At 36.7% G+C, this 7,327-nt stretch overlaps 1 pseudogene; it reads left to right on the forward strand.

The window, feature by feature from the left end:
- The first annotated feature begins 6,501 nt into the window (after positions 1-6,501).
- LOC143629635 (cysteine-rich receptor-like protein kinase 44 pseudogene) lies at positions 6,502-6,942 on the forward strand (annotated as a pseudogene).
- Positions 6,943-7,327: the final 385 nt, after the last annotated feature.

Genomic DNA, 7,327 nt, shown 5'->3' on the forward strand with positions numbered 1-7,327 from the left:
ACAGAGATGGTAACCGGTTGTAGGTTGCAGGTGGTACGGGTGAACGGAGATTAGGGTTTCAAGTGGTGGTTCGTGGTAGGTTAGGGTTTTCAGATGGTCGGGTGATTGTGGTCGCAGGTGGGTGACAGTGGTGGTGGAAATCGGCGGTGGTTGCAGGTGGCTTCTGATTATCATCATCATCATCGCCACCACAACCACCACCACAAAATCTCCAAAGAGGCAGTGATGACAGATCCGAGCCTCCTTTTTCTATATCTTATGTTCCAAAAATTTGAATCTTTTTAATTTCTTGTGTACTGTGGTTGAAGAAGGGGGTTTGGTGGCGGCAGCCGGGGGTGGTGGGCTGTGGTTGAAGAAAGGGCTATGGTGGTGGGGCTGGTGGTGGTGGTGCTGTGGTGGTGGTGCTGGTGGTGGTGAGGCTGCGGTGGTGAGTGGTGTCAGGTTGGGTGGAGGTGGGGTTGGGTATGGTAGAGTTCTCTGTTTATTTTCTCGTGTACCAAACAAGAGAAATGATTCTCATTCTCCATACCAATTCTCTTTCTCTACAATTCCATTTCCATTTCTATTTTCTCTCCATTTCCATTCTCTGTACCAAACACCCCCTAGGGGTTTTGAACTGGTTAAGTTTATGTTTAGTTTAATTAGGATTAGTAAGTTATTTAATATAATAAGTTGATTACGGCTATGTAATCGCGTGCCAAGAATAGAGTTTATCATGGTTGAAATTAAACTTTGTGTTCGTGTTCTGATTTCCAAAAATTGGTATAAGAGCCATTAAGCTCGTACCCGGGGACGAAAACAGAAGATGTGGGGTGGGGTTAAAGCAAGCAACAAGTCAAGTTCAACAAGTAGGTTAGTTTTATTAGCAAGTAGGTCTGTAGCAAGAAAGCCTGATTAGCAAATGGGTCAGTCTAGGTCTTTAGCAAGAAAACCTTATTATCAAGTGAGCTAGGAACAAGAAAAACTGGTTACCAAATAGGTCAGAAACTGATTAGCAAGTTGGTCGGTGAAACCTTCAACAAGAAAACTAGTTAGCAAGTTGGCTAGGATCAGGTACGAAGTAAGTAATCTGATCCTTTGATCAGAAGCAAGAGTAAGAAAGTGAGAAACCAATTCGGGTTATAGCAAGAGCAAGAAAATAATTAAAATAAGAGAAAGAAACTCGTTCTTGAGTTAGAGCAAGAACAATAAAGAAAGAAAGTAAGAACTAAGGAAAATGAAGATCATGCAAGAAAAAAGTATAATCAAAATTCGTATAGTTCGACTAGGGAAAGAGCAAGAAAATGAGTCAATTTCAAGATTAAGAGGGGCATTGTTAAACTATTTTCATTAATTTTTTTTACTTTTTTTCTCATATCGAGTGAGCATAAACATGTAAATTTCCTTGCTCTTTCCCTAGTCGACATGTATTTCAATATATCGAGTGAGCAAAAACATGTAAATTTCCTTGCTCTTTCCCTAGTCGACATGTATTTCAATATATCGAGTGAGCAAAAACATGTAAATTTCCTTGCTCTTTCCCTAGTCGACATGTATTTCCCTAGCAAAAACATTATACTTAATCTCAACTATTTCAATATTATTTATTCCATTTGTGGACCCACTTATGTCGACATGTATCTCTCTCTTTTGACCAATCAAAAGAAAACACACGCAACCTATTCTCCTAAACTTTTTTTGGTGGAACTTGGAAGAGTTAATTACGGTAAGAATTCAACGACCACCCTCTTTTCCTAGAATGTTTCACGTTAATATATTTAAACAAGATCTTAACTTGATTTGGTCTTCACCGGCCGGCTTTGGATGAGCCTTCATGACATGATGGTGTGACAACCATATTTGCTCACTAGCTTGTCAGATGCATTTGAATTGGCTGTCAATCACAAGCATTAAAACTTAATTAACTTATACATGGTTACATAAGTCGCCATGTGCTCCTAGATTGGTTGAATAGGGAGCTAATTACGAGTATTCATTATAGACGGATAATACTCGGAGAGTACTTGGATGCTGTAAATTATAAACAGATTAATTTTTGGGAAATTATATATTACGTCAAATTTTATAAGTTTACTAATATTTATAACAAAATACGTTAGTATCAATGTAAATAATAATAATAATAATAATAAAAAGATACATCTTTAAATAATAAAGTATTCTAAAAATTGATAATCATTAATTAATAAAAATGATATTCAGTCTTTAATATTATATACATTGGAGTTATGTTTTATTTTTTCAGTCAAAATCAGCACGCGCGAAGATCTAATCTTTGATCAATTCTAAGTAACTAAGCAGGGTTAAACTAAATCGTATCGGCACCATATCTAGTAGAGATTACTCGACGAGTTTGTACTTGATCTTCTGGACCAACTTTTACAATACTGGTCTTACATGCATAGCTTTTTTTTCCCATCAATTTAAGACTTTTAGGATAATGACTTTTACTTAAACCCCAAGTCCGCTTGTAACCAGTACGTTACTTTCAATCTTTAACTTTTTAGAGGACTTTCAGTCTTTAACTAAAATAATCAACAGTAACCAAAATTTGTTTTTCTTCTTTCCAAATATCTTCTATATATACATCCATAACTGTCCGAGGTTTTGTAAACACAATTTATTAGGCCCTCTTCTTAATTTGTCCAAATATCTATAATTATCCTTTTTTTTTCTTCAAGATTTTCATCATGTTTAAATCAAAAATCATGCCTTTCACTGAAGATGTGAATCACTTGCAGATTCCTCTCCAAGACATATCGTTGGCAACTAATGGATTTGCCAACGAGAATGTCATTGGAAATGGCGGGTTTGGGAAGGTATACTATGGCATATCTGAAAAACATGGGCCCATCGCCATAAAGCGGTTAAATCGTCGGCATGGTCAAGGAGACCATGAGTTTAAGACCGAGATTGCTTTGCTTCCAAAATATAAACATGAAAATATTGTTTCTCTTCTCGGATTCTGCAATGAAGATGGCGAGAAGATACTTGTTTATCCGTATGAAAGCAATGGGAGCCTCGATAAACATATAAGCAAAGAATCTCTTAAATGGATCCCCCGGCTTCAGATATGCCTAGACGCTGCTCGCGGCTTAATGTACGTTCATGATAATGTAGGGTCCCAACTTGAAATTTTTCACCGCGATGTGAAAAGCTCCAACATCCTTTTGGATGAGAATTGGAAAGCCAAAATTTCTGATTTTGGTTTGGCAAGAATACGCCCTGCAAATGCGGAGACTAGCTTTCTTATCTCTGATCCTTGTGGCACACTTGGATATAGTGATCCAAGGTACCATAATAACAAATATCTCACACAAAAATCAGACGTCTACTCTTTTGGGGTTGTATTGTTTGAAGTTTTGTGTGGAACGCTTACATGTGTACCATGGTTCAATGACCATTTAGCTGCTGTGGTCGAAAAACATTACAAAAGGCAAACATTAGACAACATCATTCCTTCTTATTTACGTACACAAATGAACCAAAATTCGTTACAATCGTTTTCAGACATCGCATATCAATGTTTGAAGAACGTAGAAGAGCGTCCAACAATGAAGGAGGTCGTGAATCAATTACAAGAAGCTATTGATCATCAACTAGTAAGTTGTTACGTTTGCATAATGTTATTTTACATATTTAATGGATTTTGGATTTACACCCTTTATTTGTTTGAGCCGATTTTTTTTTTTTATAGTTTCTTTTGTGTGATTATATATTCTTTTATGTGGGGTTTAACAAAAATGAGTCTTTTTTTTCTTTTACTAGGGGGATGATGTGGGTGTTGGTTTTAATGAGCTTTTTAAAGTTGGTTTTGGTTAAATCAAGAAAAAAGCTGAGTTATTTGTAATTGGGTTTTAAGGAACATGTGTTTTTATCCTTGACGTAGTGGTATATATAGTGGTATGGTGTTCGCCCCTCTAAATGTGAGGTGTCAGGTTCAATTCTTTGCAAGTGTAAGGTTAAAAGAGGGTTTCAGTTGAAAATTTTGTTGTTTAAGATAACAAGCATGTGTTTTTTTTAATGACGGTCCGACTTGATTAATTTGTTGTATTTTAGGAGACAAAGATGTTGGAAGAAGAAGGAAATTCGGCCACCGAAGATGAGAGAAATGGAGAGGATTTAGAAGACCCGCCACTACCTCCTCAGCAGGAAAATGTTTTAAACATAACCTTTGGTTGCTATTGTAAAGGCCACATTAAACAAGTCCGGAAATGTATTGAACTCCTTGAAGGTTCAATTCGTATTCTTATTTATTTATCTACTTATTGTTACCCGCAAGAAGCGATGGAATTCTAATTCTGGATTTTGTGGGTATGATTGTAGAGGTGGAAAGTGTAGCCAAGGGTCCAGAGAGTTTACAAGTGGTGTTCAAAGGCCCTTTCCTTGCAGCTAATCAGCTCGTAGAATATGTGTACGAGAAAACCCGCAAAAGAATAACGATCATGAACGGAGATCCAACCTAGGACAAAGCTAGGAAGAAAAGAAAGCCGCGGTTGAATACTATTACTATAAACTAGCAAATTAAAACTTATACCATGTTCGTTTCATTTTTTTATGCTTGTATTTGTACATTAATAGTCTCATATTACATCATTATGTTTATGTAATTATATATATTAGTTTGATGTTGTTTTATTATTATGTGTGCTACAATTAAACATGCTAAAATGGTTAATTGATTTGTTTATGTGGATTTCAACATAAAAGTAATTTGGGTTGACTTGATGTTGAGTTTATTCTTTTTTTTAACAAGTGCGACTTTATTTGTGTTTAGGTCATCGCACTCTTCAAACTGAAGAGTCTCGTTGCTCCACTCAGACTATTGTGTCTTAACTGGGCCCAAGTCATCTTTAAAGTTCGGCTTAGGCGTTCGCCCGGGAAACCATACCATCGGCTGCCACTTGACAGTCGTTCTGTCACCACAATAGCAAAACTCTCTGTTATAACACAGGATGAGACGAAAAACCCGGAGGGGCTCGTATTCGAACTGACAACGTTGCACAAGAGACGGATACAAGACGTGATCCCATTTTGAAAAATAGCCGACCTAAAATCCTGACGTGTGCATTAGCCTTCACTTTCTTTCCATATCTATTTGCATGTCTATTTTCAAACCTTAACTGTTGCAATACATAATGGATGCTTCATAAGAGGAAATCGCAAGTGCGCTGAAAATATGTTGATACTTTGTACTAGGACTTATCCACATATATCATCACTTCAGATTGCACCTTTGATTTTCAGAAGAAAAAAAAAAGAGCACCTGCCACACGCATCTCTCAGGAAGCCGGAAGAAGATTATATCAAATGGATGAACACAAAAATCCACATATGGATTTGACCAGTGGTGGACCTACACCAAGTAGGGGTCGGTCGACCCTGTGAAAATTTTTTAAAGATATATATAAGTTAAAATCTCGTCCAACCTTTATGAAATTTTGACACTGATTATTTTCAGAAGCCTGTGAAAATTTTTCCTCAGTCTGCCACTAGATATGAGAATTTAATAAATAGCTAGTTTAATAGCCTCTGCATAGGCTAATTACGGTTTATTTATGTGTACATGCGTGAGAACCGTTTATGGGGATGACGACTTGAATTAAATATATTGGGCTTATATCACCAACTCTTTTATTTAAAAAGCTGGATCTATTGGGTTGGGCTAGTTAATATTTGAAATTTGTTTGTCCATCTTTTAGATATATTGGATATCCATATAAGGCCGGATAATTCAAATCAAAACAGCTAGATGTCCAATTCGGGATCAACAAAATGACAGTGTCTTTTGTATGGGCACATTATTCGGTCTCTACATATGAAAGGTCAAGCACACAAAATAGTCATTGCCAAACTAATATATAATAAGATATAATATTTTGATCTATTTATATATATTATCATAACAACTAGATATAAACAAAAATATATTGTTACATTTATTCTTACAATTGACTGATTGACACTTGAGTGAGTCCACGATATGAATGTTATAAACACATTACACATTCTAAGCTCGAAATTGCGAGAACAGTAGCATATTGAACTTTGGAATTATGGATATCCGAAGTTTTGGAAACAGATAATTGAGGTTATAGGTGCTTAAAAATAATTAAAAGTGCCTTTGTTTAGCTAATTCATGAAATAATGGAGAAATTTTGACTGTTTTGAAAATTTTAATCTGCAAAGTTATGGCAAACTTTACTTTTTTCGAAGCTAGCTTGCAAATATTAAAACTTTATAAAACTTTAAAAAGATTGAAAAGAAACATAACTACCGACCGTGTCCCACAAACACCAGAACACACTTCCTAGGAAAGGTCCAAGGGAGTTCCACGTCATCTCCGTATATTCCGAAAACGCGTGTGGTACTTTCGGTGTTATAATTTGGAATACAAACATTAATTCGGAAGGTACGTATACATCTTCAGATAATATGAAAGCCAACTTGGTACAAACAAAATTATCCACAAACACAATTACACATAGTTAAATAAAAGTCATGCCTTCCATTGAAGATATGAATCACTTGCAGATTCCTCTCCAAGACATATTATCGGCAACTGATGGATTTGATTCCGAGAATTTTATTGGAGAAGGCGGATATGGGACGGTATATAAAGGCGTAACTGAAAAGCATGGCCGCATCGCCATAAAGTGGTTGGTTCGTAAACAAGAGTTCGGGCAAGGAGACCACGAATTTAAGACCGAGATTGCTATGCTTTCAAAATATAAACATGAAAATATTGTCTCTCTTCTCGGATTCTGTGATGAAGAGGATGAGAAGATGCTTGTTTATAGATATGAAAGCAACGGGAGTCTCGACAGACATTTAAACAACCAAGATCTTACCCGGATCCAACGACTTCACATATGCCTGGATGCTGCCCGAGGGTTAAAACACCTTCATGATAATGTTGGGTCTTGTCGAAGCATGAAATGAATCTGACCTGATCCATGACGATGTTTCCACGGATTTTCGAGATGAACGAACCACGTCTTGATCTTCTTCTCCGGTTGCTTGGGACCTGCAATGGTTTTTCGGGGGTGTGGAGGTGACTGCTAAGAAACCTCAAAGATCTCTTGTTTATAGACACAAAAAAGTGGTGGTGGCTCTTATTGAGCATGACCCTTTAATAAGGAGGTGGAGATCTCCTTATATAGAGAGCCTCATGGCCACCATCATGGTACCCTAATGGGCCTAGCCCAGTTAGGGTTACCTCCACAAAACCCTCTCAGCCCAATAACATTGTATTAGTCCATATAATAAAATAAGCCAAACATAATAAATTTAGGGTCATAAAACCGGGTTTAGTACCATACCCCTA

The sequence above is a fragment of the Bidens hawaiensis genome, unplaced genomic scaffold (assembly GCF_021521415.1).
Source record: "Bidens hawaiensis isolate Kalapana, Puna unplaced genomic scaffold, B.hawaiensis_p1.1 tig00005359_1, whole genome shotgun sequence".
Lineage (NCBI taxonomy): Eukaryota > Viridiplantae > Streptophyta > Magnoliopsida > Asterales > Asteraceae > Bidens > Bidens hawaiensis.